Consider the following 13,484-nt stretch of genomic DNA (forward strand, 5'->3'; position numbering starts at 1 on the left):
TACTGATGATTTACACTGATGAACCAAAACATCACGAGCACCAGTGAAAGCACAGGATGGTTCCAGTCTTGGCTGAATTAACTGCAGCACAGGCTGCAACTCCATTAATCAGAAATATATTCACTCAAAATTCATCGCACCTTTTAAAAAAAATCACATTGTCCTCGTGGAGTAACGAGGCATTTTGGCTCGAGTTGAGTTCTCTTTTTTCTCTCCGTTTGAGAGGGAGGGATTTTAATCGTCTGTTAGCGCTGCAGGCTCCTCGTCCCCGCCTCTTGTTAAATGTGTCCAGTGGCTCATTTTGCTCTGTTCTGCCCAGTTCCTCCTCCAGCTCTCTTTGACCTGCTGTAATGAGACGGAGGAGAGCTAAATATATTTCATGATAATGTGCAATCTCACTGTCGTGTTGTGAGACCGAAGCCTGAGGGCCCCCCGGGCCCCGTCCAGTCCCAGACCCTCATCAGCTGTACATCAAGCCCCACATTCACCTTCATCCTGCTCCCTGGTTCTAACCACCAGAGTGATTAAGAAGAAATTACCACAAAGACAAAAAGAACAGAAGAGGAAAAGTGAGAAAGAAACAGATGGAGAGAGGGAGGAGGAAGAGGAGGAGGTAGGAAAGGAGAGAGTGGAACAGATGAGCGACGAGAGGAAAGGAGATGATGATTCCAGATGGAGCGGAGGACAACGTGAAGTCCTACTGCTGGATTTACTTAGACCTGAATCTATTTACACTCAGCTTCCTTTGAAGCTTCCTTGTTGGTAAATAGATGAAGATGCACCAGTTCATCATCAGCAGCATGATGAACCTTCAGCAGCAGGTTGGAGGAGGTTCCTGACACTTTGCCCTTAAATCTGGCTTCAACTGATAGAAGTCTTTGTATTTAATGAAGGGCTGCAGCCAATGGGAAACAGGCGTGTTTCACCTGAATTACTGCAATCACACTTTTTCTGCCGTTAATGACACGAAAATAAGTTCATTTCTAAATCACTATCATCAGTTTCTCCTCTGACTTTTCGCACATTGTTGGTGTGAAACAGCAGGAAAAGGTTCACTGCTGGAGCCAGGAAGTAAAAACAGACGTCTTCAAATGTTTTGTGTTTATCACATAAAACAGAGAAACTACAGACTTTCTGACGTTTATGATTCTAATAGCTGACGTTGTAGAAATTAGCACAGACTTCCTGTGAGATGAGGTTCGCTTCACAGAGTTTGTGAATTAGTTTGACGAACAGATTTATAAGCGAGTTACAGACTCACTCAACATAATTTACCATTTAGCCGACATTCTGGTTAATTATAGACTTGCATGCTGTCTGACATTTGCAGTTTCCTTGCAGTCTTTCATCTTGTTAGACAATTAACTTTGGACGGCGTTTGAGTTGCTCTGACACGTTGTAAACGTGCAGACGCAGTCGTAATTTAAATGGCACGTTTTGTTCCCTGGAAAGAAATCCAGCCGTCACAGAGTGCCACACATCTGTACAACAAAGGCTGATTTTAAACGACTGCGCTGTTTCAAAGCAGAACCACTGGCTGTTGTTTGGGGGAGTTTTGAATTTAATAGATACTGAGTCAGAACTCTGGTCATGTTTTCTGTGAAGGTCTGATGTCGTCACAATCGGTTTCGATTGTGTTTTGTGTAAATAGCTGTAGTAAACAGCAGTAAACAGCAGTATAAACTGTGAATGTAGCTGTGCATGTTTGTTATGAGCCACGTTTTGTGTCTGACCATCGTTTTCTGCAAAATCCGATCCCAGGCTGCCTTGTGAATTTATCTTTGCTTAACCAATCAGAACGCTTGCTGATAAACAGTGGGCGGTTACTTCCACCGAGCAGCAAAATCTGGCCATGTAGGCTGTGGCAGAAAAACGGGAAAATCAAATAGTCAAATTGTAGTAGCGTTTAAAAGACACATAAACAGCAAAGATAGAACTGATGTTTTAATATATTGGACTTTGATGATATACTGTGTCTCCATCCGTCCAGCGTGCATCATGAGTGCAGGTCCTCTGTGCGTCGCTTTGTCTATAGCACACCGGCTAATTCACATCATCGGCACTTGACCAGCACATGGTGGAAGTAGTGGGATTTCCAGTTACAGGTCCAGTAACAGTAGTGACTGGTGAGGGGGAGAGTTTGAAGAACACAGTTTGCTTTTGGTCAGATAAATGTGTGTAGATACTGTTCATACGTGTGTGTGTGTGTGTGTGTGTGTTAGTGTTAGGAGGGAGGGTTGACAGCCCCTGTGAAGAGGCTTTTAAGGTGGCGGGTAGTTGTGGTCTTAATGGCCCGGTACGGTTTCCCAGAGGAAAGTTGGAAGAACAGATGGTTGGTTGGATTATAGACCTAATAGAAAAATACATCAGAGCCTCCACAGTGGCTTAAACTGCTGCCGTCACCTCCTCCAGGAGCTCGACAGCCACATCAGCTGACTGACAGTCTGCAGAGGAATCCCAGGTGTCTGTGTCAAACAACCAGGAGGCTGTGGACGAGCGGAGCAGTGTCATGTTACTGTAAAGCAGGAATATTTTAGATTATAATAATTTAATTATGATTAATTATAATAGTTTCTTTGTACAATGTACGTTTTTTACATTTCCATGAACATTAATGCAGAGTTAATTGCAACAAATGTTAATGTGATTATAATGTGAATTTATTCCTTTACTGTGCATGTGGCACCTGATAAAAACTGGCTCGTTTATTTTAATCAGCATTGTGTTTAATACTTCGCTGCAACGTTTCATTCTTTTGGTTCAGTTACACATTTATTGCACTCACCAGTAGGTGGCATAGAAGAAAACTTATTTATTTATTTACATATTTTAATGGCATGTTTTTTGTACGTCACGGTGCAGAGATCCTCTCCTGCTACAGGCTGCATCCGTGATTGTTTACTGACCCGACAACGCTCCATGTTTCACTGCGATGAATTATCTACGGTGGCCTACGGGGGACAGTGGTTACAATCACAGGGCAACCTAAACCTGGCGATATGCAAACGTTATCATGGCCAGTTGTTCCCCGAGACCCTGTGAGCAGTAAATTACTCCATCTCACTGTCTCACCTGTGCAGCAGTGGCACACTGCAGCATCTCACTCTCTGTATTTGTATGTAACCGTGGTATTTCACCTTGGCAGGAGCTCACTGCACATACATGTGCGCACGGTCACGGCTGGGAAAGGTTAGATGGGTGTGAAGGCTCTGCAGCACCGTGGGTTCCCCCCCCCTGGCTCTGTAATATCTCTGCAAGTCTTCATAATACCCTATTTTCCACACAATACCCATAATTCCCAGCCACCAATGGCTCTGGTGTGGATAAACAAAATAACTTCTCAGTGGCAGATGGCCTGAAATTCAAGTGTGAGTGTTATCTTATAGGGTTTATAAAGACTGTTAATCTTTCTTCTCCAATTTTACTTTGTTTTATTTACCGTCCTCACTCGGGGCGTTTTTCTTTATCCAGCTCATCTCTCTCTCTCTCTGCCCCCGTCTTCCTCTCCTCCTCAGCCCAGTTTTCTCTCTTTCACTCACTCTCTCTCTCTCCGATGCTGCTGCTCCTTATCAGTGCCACTCGCCCACTGACATGAAATACCATTAAGTGAATCTTCATGAGGCCTCGAACGCGGCTGATTTATCCTGCTCGGTGCTTCGTAGGTTTTTGATTGATCTCATCCCGGGATGACAAGAAACTGAGGGAGGGACAGAGCGAGCGATCTGAGAAGGAAGACAGACCAAAAAAAAAAGGAAAGGAAAGGAAGAGTGAGGAAGGTAAAGACAGGAAGAAGAAAAGAAAGAAAGGCACTGAAGCAGGGAGTGAGGGTGAAAGTGAAGGGGACGAGGAATGATTGAGGGAAGGAGAGTCAGGAAAAGATGGAACAAAGACGAGTACAGGATGAAAAAAAGAACAGAGAAAGAAGAACGAGGAAAGAAGCATTGATTAGGAAGGAGTGAATGAAGAGTGAGAGGTGGGGAGAAAAGGAGGGATGAGAAGAAGAAAACAGAAGGGAGAGATGGAGGGATGGAGCCATGAAAGGAAGGGAAGTAACAGGTAGAGAGGAAACCACAAATAATGGAGGAAAAAGGAAAACAGAAAAATGAGGTGAATAAAGAAAATGAGGGAAAGATGAGAGGGATGAGGAAAAGGGAGAGGGAGACAACAATGGGGAAGGAAACGATAGAGGGGAGGAGGGGTGGAAGGAGAAGAGAGGTAGAAAAGAGGTGTGGAAACAAGGAAGGAAAATGAGGAGGCAAAGAAGGTGGGAAGGAACGAACAGGGAAAGATGAGGAGGAGGTGAAGCAGAGGAGAACAGACAAGGGGAGAAAGAAAACAGAGGAGGCAAGAGAGAAGGGAGGAGTAACAAGGTGATGAGGGAGAGAGAGGAAGGGTAGGAATAAAGAAAGGAATAAGAGGGTTGGAGAGAGAGAAAGCAAAGGAAAGATGAAGGAAAGGAAAAAGAGGAAGACGGTGAGATTATCATTGAGGTCACATGTTGGAAACACACTGATGAAATAATTTCAGAAGAGGAGGCGAAATATTTTGGCTGGAGGAAGTCGAAATAAAACCCTGGGATGGGTTTTATCGATCTCTCATGCGGTTTGTACATGTTTATGAGGCAAATAGAGAGAGAGAGAGAGAGAGAGAGAGGAAGATGATGAGAGGAAGGATGGAGAACAGGCTGAACAGAGTGGTAAAGAGCGAGTGTGGAGGCATTGAACGGCGTGTAAATGCAGGTGGGCCTTATCGATCCCAGTCTGCAGGCTCCTCATCGACTGAACAGCAGATGAGGACTGATTACACCGCAGTTAAGAAGCACATGAAAGGAAACACTGGTAACGGTCAGACAGGTTCCCTCCCCCCTCCCTCCTCCCTCCCTCCTCCCACCCCCCTCCTCCCTCTATGACCGTTAATGGCTTTGAAAATATCTTCATGAATCCAGTCGTCTGTCCGACATGTGACCCGTGAGGCCGTCGAATTGAACATGCAGGCGTCGAGTCAGGTCTGTTTTATTAATATAGCACCAAATCATAACAGGAGATATCTCAGTTCAGTTTTCATATACAGCAGGTAGAGACTGTGCTCTTCAGATCATTGTTTACAGAAACCCATCATCCCCCCATGAGCAGCTCATGGCGATCTGCCTCCATCATCACAGTCAGATCAACTGTCCTGGCAAGACATGAGCTTTCTACACGGCAGACAACTGTGCATCCAGCATGGATCGTTTCTGAACAGCTCTAAAACAGATGCATTTGCACCTTTTCAAACACGAATGTGACAAATGCGAAGCTCTACAATCAGGCTGTATCATTCGCTCTCTGACTGAAAAACGAACAATGCCACCAGTCAGCAAGACCGAAGGAAGCCTTTCAGACAGCGTCCTCGGGAACCTGCAGCACGTTCCGTTGCTCTGACTGAGTCATTCACTTCATGGCAGATACAGAAATGTGCTGAGAATTCACATTCGATTTTTAATTGATTTTCCTTTTTCCAGGCAGATTCTGGCTTTTACTTTATAACAGCATGAAAAATGATTTGCAGAGTTTAGAAATCGCAAGACTAGTCACACACACACACACACACACACACACATTAAATAAAAACACAAAAATAAAGGTGGCTAAATGTTAGCTGGATTAATTATTCAAATCTCTGTGAGTTATTTACAGAAACTAGCTGCTGCCCAGAAGGTAGGAAATCAATCTAAAGTTCAGTTTGCTTTGGGAAATGGTCAGCAGTGATATATAGGTATGGGCCAGTCATAATTAATGGGCTATAATATTAAAGTATAATACTTCATTTTAACATGAGGTGTACACACCTTTCACAGCACTATTTCAGTGTCACACTCCTCCCTTTGTGTTTTTGTGCACGGAGGACAGACAGCAAATGAGTTTGAAGCAATCTGATGAAATCATTGATGCAAAGTCAGATTTTTTTTTCCTTAATCAGACCCTCGTTATGTGGTGTTCCTGCTTTGGTCTATTTTTGAAGCTGTGCCTTCCACAGGCAGCCGTGCACAGACGCTGACGCTGTTTAACTGTCTTCGCGCAGAGACATTACCTCTGTTTACTGTGAGGCAGAATAAATTACGGACTGGACGCCTTCTGCAAATGATCACATGTCTTATTCCCACATTACTGTGGGATTTATGGCTTTTCTGACTTCGTGTAAATGTGTGCACAGTTGTGCAGGCAAAACTAAAATTTGTTCTCGCACAGCAGTTTTTTAAGAAATTAAAACATTACATATTTAAGCATCCGGTTAACGTCACCATGACTCCAAAGTGCTCTCGTTTGTTTGTGCATCATTTGTGCAAGAAAAACAAACATTTTGCTTCATTAATTCTCACGTTTTGAGCAGTGAACATCAGAAATAATGAATCACAGATGTTTGTTTTGCACAAATGAATGAGACCACTTTGGAGTCATGGTGACGTCAGTGGAGCGCTGACATATTTGGCCTTTGCTGAAAATTTTAATATTTAAATTCTTAAAAATAGAGCAAAAAATTTTGTATTTTGTGCGCACCAAAAAACTGAAATAGTTTTATTCATGTCCTGACCACACGGGGTGCCTCAGCCTCACCGAACTGACCAGCTGCTGCACATGCACTGTCAAACAGCCTGTGTTGGGCTAAACGGTGACGTCACTGTGCATGCTTTAATACGTGTGTTAGTGTGTTTGTTTGTGCGTGTGTCACTGCAGTGCACACAGGGGGCAACACTGCAATCCAAACCACGGTGGTGTCCGCATACTTTTGGCCATAAGGTTGGTTCATGTTATAGCTGAACTCAGTAAAGCAGTAAAGCAGCAGCACAGATGAAAACACTGGAATCAGCCGCAGCTTTGTTCGCTCTTTGTGAAACAGACTCATTAGAAACGTTTGCTGCGAGCGTTCAGCAGATATCACATGTATACATTACTTTATACTTTCAGGACACACAAAGGAACTGCAATGAGCTCAGCACACACACACACACACACACACACACACACACACACTGCCAGGCTAATCAGCTGGGCCCAACACTCTTCAAGTCAACGTCCCCGGCAGCTCTTCTTCCAGTGGAATATCAAACGTCCTGCTCGATATCATTCTTTCCAATTAGAGGCTCAGGACTTCATTACTGCCGCCCCGCAGGCTGCAGGTCTGTAACTCTGAGAGACAGACAGACAGACAGAGAGACAGACAGACAGACAAGCAGAGAGACAGGCAGACAGGCAGACAGACAGACAGACAGGCAGACAGACTGACAGACAGACTCAGGCACCTAACTATCTTATACAATCTCTGTCGAGGACTGAAGGACATTACCCACTGTGTGCTCGGTAACGTCCATCTGTCTGCCTGACTGTCTCACTGCAGCTATCCCTGTCCCCTCTGAGGTGTCCACACTGCTGTGCATCTGCGTGCCTGTGTGTTTGTTTATCCTGTGAGGGTTTTATTAGCCTTTCTGCAGTCTAATTGGAATTACTGCCTCTGATCACTCACAGTGATGATAAACAGACACAGGCGGAGACACTGTGAAAAGACGTCACACTCATTTTTACATTTCTGCTCTGACTTTTTCACAGAATCTCAGGCTGCAACAGGCAGAAAGAGGAAGAAGTGAATTTTTTCAGCTGACGTGATAAACTAACCTGTTCTACCTCCTGGAATAAATTTACCAGTAAAGATAAATCAGATGTACGAATAGAGACAAGAGCAGAGTTTATCAATGAAGAGCACAAAACATACAAGCACAACACAAAGCTGACTTTGGTTGTATAGATGTTTCATTAATGTTGTTGCTTACAGCTGCACCGACACTGACCTTACTTACACCCGCTCTATCGCTGGTTTTATTCGTTTCGGCTGTGGTGTCACTGCGTGTGATCATTGATGGCTGGAGGACAAACCGGGCCAAAGTGTTTGTCATGACAAAAATATAATGACTTGGACTTTTTGGTCTGTGAAGGCAGAGCAGGGGACGGGAGGCCTGCACAGATCTGGGATCAGGCCGGAGACCTGCACTCGGATAATTTGGACTTTTCGGCACAGAGACACATGCTAGCCTGTGGTGAACACGGCTGATAATGACCGGACACAGCCTGCACCCGACAGCGAGCGCGCTGCTGCTGTATCCACAGAAGAAATATCTCACACCTTTAAACTCAGCCCGAGCTTTAGCTCTCATCTCCAGCACATTCTGACAAACTTCCCTCTTCATGTGGTTTGGACTGTTGATCCTCCGAACCTGTAGCAGTGGCTCCAAAGCTGTACACGCACCGTTGTTTTGGCATCGCTCTGCGTGTCGGTGGGTACAGGCCGGGGACGGACTCTGCGGCTGACACTGTGAGTGGCTGCTGTGTGTCAGTCACTGATGCTTCACCGACATTGTGAAAATGTCTCTCGCTTCCCCGCCGCCGATCACTGTCACTCTGGCAGCAGTGTCTCCCTGCTCCGTCAGCATATTTAGGCAGGAAAAAAAAGAAAAGCAGGAGTTGGGGAGTGATATGACCCAGGGTAAATGATTTATATTCACCTGCAGTGTGGGAGAAATTGTTGGTGGCTTGTCACGTCTCTCCTAGCGAGCTGTAATCCGCCGGCTGCATACTGTATGTGACGAGCCAGGTAGAGTTGAGCAGGAGAGATCCATCTGTCACCAGGCTGCCGTAGTTAGCTTTTCTCTTACCTGTTTTTCTTTTCTTTTTTTTTCTGTCCTTCCACATTTTTTCTCTGAGTTCTACTTCAATTTCTCCATCTCCCCTTCCTCTGTTTCACTCCCTCTCTCTTCTGTATTCAGTACATTCTGTACTTTGATCTCCTTCTTCTCTCTTCACGTTCTCCAATCTGCCAGCTGCATACACTGTTTGACGGCCTCAACTTACTGTTGAGGTGGAGAATTGCCCCCTTTAATAAAAGCTGATGATTTCCTCATACCATTCAGAGGAGAAAGGGCAAAGCGTCTCAACAGGGAGAGCTGGTTATTTATTAGAAAGGGCTGCTGGCTACACCTCCAGTCTGCCTGAAATACCCAAAGAAGAATATCACAAAGTCTGCAGCAGAGGAAACGAGCGCGTGCAAACGATGGAGCGGGAGAGAAAGATAATAGGAGGCAGAGAGAGAAAAATATTAAATGGGTTAATTTTAAACTTCCTGCTCCTGCAGGGTTTTGGGAGGCAGGCCTCTCTGATTGCGGGATTTTACATTCTCACCTCCAGCAGTTTGCAGTTTTGTTGTGATGACTGTGCCCTGAAGTGCTCAGTGTCAAACCTTAATGTGGATCCACCACATTTTTCATTGATCTTAAACCTTTAGGGAGAAAATTTATTGTCATACACATTTCTCTCTGGACTTCAAAGCGTTCAAATATGAACATTCATAGAAGGAGGAATCCGTTACAGGAGGTACAGATGTTACAGTGAACCCCGCGTTCATACTTTCATTCTCAGCTTTCGTGTGTTGGAATCACTCGCCACTCTGTTTCCGTGTCTGTGAATTAAAAGTCAACTTTCTTTTCTCTGAGTTCTCAGAGTCAGTTTTGGAAATGTGGGCAATCACCAGCTGCAGAGGAGGTGGTTGAGGCAGACTGAGGAAAAGCAGATAGACCATTACAGGAAATTACTACTCTTCATCAAAAAAAAGAAAAATTTGATGCCACAAACCAAACATCAAAAAATTGGCTTCATCTCAGTGTGTGAGAGCGGGTTTCACGCAGTGAAACGTCCAGTCATTGGTCATAATTTCACAGTTAGACGTCCAAACAGAATCAGAGACTGAGTGAGCGTCCAGTAGCTTTGTCTCAAGTGTTACAGGTCCTGTGTGGCTGTGAACACGCTAAACAGTCGTCGTTTACGTCTGTGGATTAAATGGGATTGAAGATAGAGGTGCTCATGTCACCGGCGGCCAATCACATCCAGCGCGACTTTGTCTGTTAGAGCTTCCTGTTATCACGTCCATGCATTCACACAGTGCTCAGTATATACAGTAAGTCAGTTAGTGTGTTACAGTGAGCTGTGTGGCTGCACACGCTAATCCTGCTCACGTGTCAGAGAAAAATGTGACATTAATATTCATGTATGCATTTAAACGCAGCATAGCAATGTATAGTTTAGTGTACTGAGCACAGCAGATAGTCAGGGCCGCTCATTTCCTGTTTTCATCAGCAGCAGCTGCAGCAGGAGATTCAGATCTGACAGACCTCTTTGATTTCAGTGACAGAATAACTGCTCTAACTAGAAAATGTCTGCTCTGTGCTCGTACTTTTTTTATAATGTGTATCTTATAGTTCAGTCATCAAGGCATTGACCATTTATAGCAAACGGTTGTACAGTTAGATTTGTTGGAAAAGTCTCTGCTCTGTAAAGATCCGAGCGGGAATGAGGAGGCTAATCCCCCGTCATGATTCCTGTCCATGGTTCCATGATTCCCGTCATGTCAGCTGCACAATTCAAGCACAAGAGAAGGAGCATTACGCACAGGAACGATAAACGCCAGGTTTGGGTTTCCAGTTGTTGTTGCTCGCGTTTAGTCCACGACTGTTACCAATGGCTGAAATTATTCCTGGAGGGAGATCTCTCTCTCTCTGTGCCGTGTGTGTCACAGTATTTCATCACCTCTGAGATACTTCAGGCCACAATGGATGATGTGTGCCCCCGGACGACTGCTGCCTCACGAGCACACACACACACACACACATGCACATGGATCCACGTGGACACACAGCTGGTCACACAGACACATTAATCTTTAATGGCATCATTCATTCCCCCCGCCCCCCGGGTCCATGAACATGTCAGTGCTGTGACATATCGCTGCTGTCTGCTCAGCATTCACACGCAGCCTGTGATCAGAAAATCAGATAAATCAGGGTTTTATTCACAGAGGTGCACATGAATGAATCGTCCCACTGACTGAAAACAAATAAAGACGGTCGGGCCAAAATACAAACATCTGCGGTGTCACAATGTCGATAATCTGTGACATTTAATGTGAGTGAACGTCGCGTCTTCAAACTCTCCATCAATGTCCAACACACACAACCACAGTCTGACTGATGCTGATATCGATATATGAGTTCTAAAAAAAACAGATAATCAATTTTACCTAAACACACATCGTCGATAAGTTAAGAGCTGTGATGCAACCTGTGTAGGAGCTGGACGTTCTTCTTGTTATAGCTTCTCTTTCTAAAATTTAAAAGTGATCCTCTGAAAAACAGAAGCTCCAAATACGACTGCGTCCTGTTTTACTGACACATTTTAAAGCCCATTCACTGTCACCACAAACCCCATTTCCTGTGGCTGTTTCACAGTAAAAGCCACCCCATGTTTTTCCAGTTGAAGGCTTTTAATGTGAAGCAGCAGTAGGAAATGTTAGGTGTGTGTTCTGAAGAACTAAATTCAGAAAACTGAAATACTTCCCTTATGGATTTCAGATCAATTCAGGATCAGTTCAGCAGCACTGTGTGTTTTGTTCTGGGCTGCAATCACAGAGCGTTCTTCCTGTTAAAGGGTATTTATACATTAAAAGAAAAAAAAAAAACTAATTCCTTCACAGTGACTGTGACTACATCACTGTATTTGAACTTTCTATAGGGGTGTTGTGATGGTTGTATGAATAAAATAAAATGGCAGCAGTTTTATCCTTTAAACTGGTGAGTTAAGGCAGAGTGACAGCCAGAAGCAAATTACAGAGCTTTTTGTTCTTTTTATTGCGACTGAGAGCTGGAGTTTCTAATGTGAGGCTTCTGTTTTATCTTCACTCACTTTACCGCGGGAAAGAGGCAGTGACATGCACCGAGGCTTCCACTTCACTTTACATCCTCCTCTCTGTACTCCGGCTCTAACTGACTCAATAGTAGGTATTTAAATGTCACCAGAGCTTTCATGTGCTGGGAAATAGAGAATTTTTTTGTAACCCATCGGTTTAGTTTCAACTCTCTGAAAACCTGAGAAACGAATCTTTAAATTTAAAATTCTGAGAAATGAAGCACTTGTTGCGACTTATCTCCCAAGAGCAAATCGTGGTTGCAATACTTGAACTTCTTGACGCAGTAGATATTCAATCATATAATAAAGCAATAAAAAAAAACAAAAAGAAATCAATGATTATTGATAACAAATAATCATTTCTACCATCAGCAACTCCTCCTCTGTCCTGTCTATCTCTTTCCAACAGTCATCCACACTTTACTCACAAAATCTGAGTCTGTCACAGTTAAACTGACGTAGAGTGGGATTCGAACCCACGATCCTGAGAAGTTGAGTCTCATGTTCTACCAACTGAGCTAACCAGGCAGCAGTGACAAGTGTGTGTTTATATTATTACTTTGGAACTGATCTGTTGTATAATGTGTAATATTTGTGTTTTACTTGATCAGTTTTGATATAGTTTTAAGAATTACCCAGAAAGTATTCGGCTCTCAGTGCTGCATTTCATCTTGTGTAAACATACAAGTCAAATTTCACCAAGAGTTCAATCCAACTGGGTGAAAAAAGGAAGAGGAACAGAAGCGTCTCCACCTGTAGCAGTCATTAAGAGGAGTTATCTATCCCACATGGGCGAGCCCGAGCTCCACTTTGCATAAAGATCTTTTATTTCTCTGACTTTCCGACAGGTTGAGCTGTATTATGAAGAGCTCCCCGGAGGAACGAGAGAGTTGTAAATATCTCCAGACATCAGGGAAACTCAGCCATTAAACTCCTGTTTAATTGAAAAATACTCAAACATGTCAAACTTGTCCTGACACGACCGCGTCTGTCCAGGTGGCATCGACATAAAACGACTGAAGTGAGGGCAGTTTGCTTTTTTCAGCTCTGCTGTTACTGACTTTAACAATTAGTGCTGCACTGTGACACTGATTTTCCATTGTTTGTGCAACATTTCCCTTCCCTGCCCTCTCATCATGCTCCTATGTATTTATATTCTTATTCTGATGCTCTAACAGCTTTCTGAATTGAGGGATCCCGTGTTTTTTACAGAACTTCTGTTGTAAGTTTAGTCTGATAATGTGAGACATGTTTGAATCCCTGAAGAAACTGGAGTTGTGGCACCGGGTTCCTGTATTTAGACACTGGGAACCAAAAATGTGAGTTGCATGTACAATTTGATGCCGTTGCAGTTATTGTGTCGCTGTTGTTATTCTGAGAACAGCAGGTAGTTTAAACTCTGATGTAACGTGAGATATTAATGTTGAATTTCCATATAAAGCAGTTATTCTGTGCTATTCAGTCATCAGATGTTGATGAAACTTCAACGATCAAACGCCGCTGTCATTAGAGAATATAGTTTTCTCCTGTTGTAAGCAGGATGGTTTGACAGTCCTCTAATGGAGATGTCAGACGTTTGACGTGGTGAGTGAGACAAAGGGGCCTCACCTGTGCGCACACAATTCATCGCTCTGAATCGAGTCTAAATGCCAACAAATATTGCGTTTGACGTGGCTGAAACTTTTCGCTCTCCATCTAACTTAGCAGTGAAAAGTTAGAAGT

The 13,484-nt window shown here is 43.8% G+C and overlaps 1 protein-coding gene across 2 annotated transcripts in view; it reads left to right on the forward strand.

Annotated features, from left to right (window-relative positions):
* The window catches only part of sgcd (sarcoglycan, delta (dystrophin-associated glycoprotein)), a 158,048-nt gene that overhangs the window by 128,232 nt on the left and 16,332 nt on the right, over positions 1–13,484 (forward strand). The gene's annotated exons all lie outside the window — the stretch shown is intronic.

The sequence above is a fragment of the Toxotes jaculatrix genome, chromosome 12 (assembly GCF_017976425.1).
Source record: "Toxotes jaculatrix isolate fToxJac2 chromosome 12, fToxJac2.pri, whole genome shotgun sequence".
NCBI classification, from domain to species: domain Eukaryota; kingdom Metazoa; phylum Chordata; class Actinopteri; family Toxotidae; genus Toxotes; species Toxotes jaculatrix.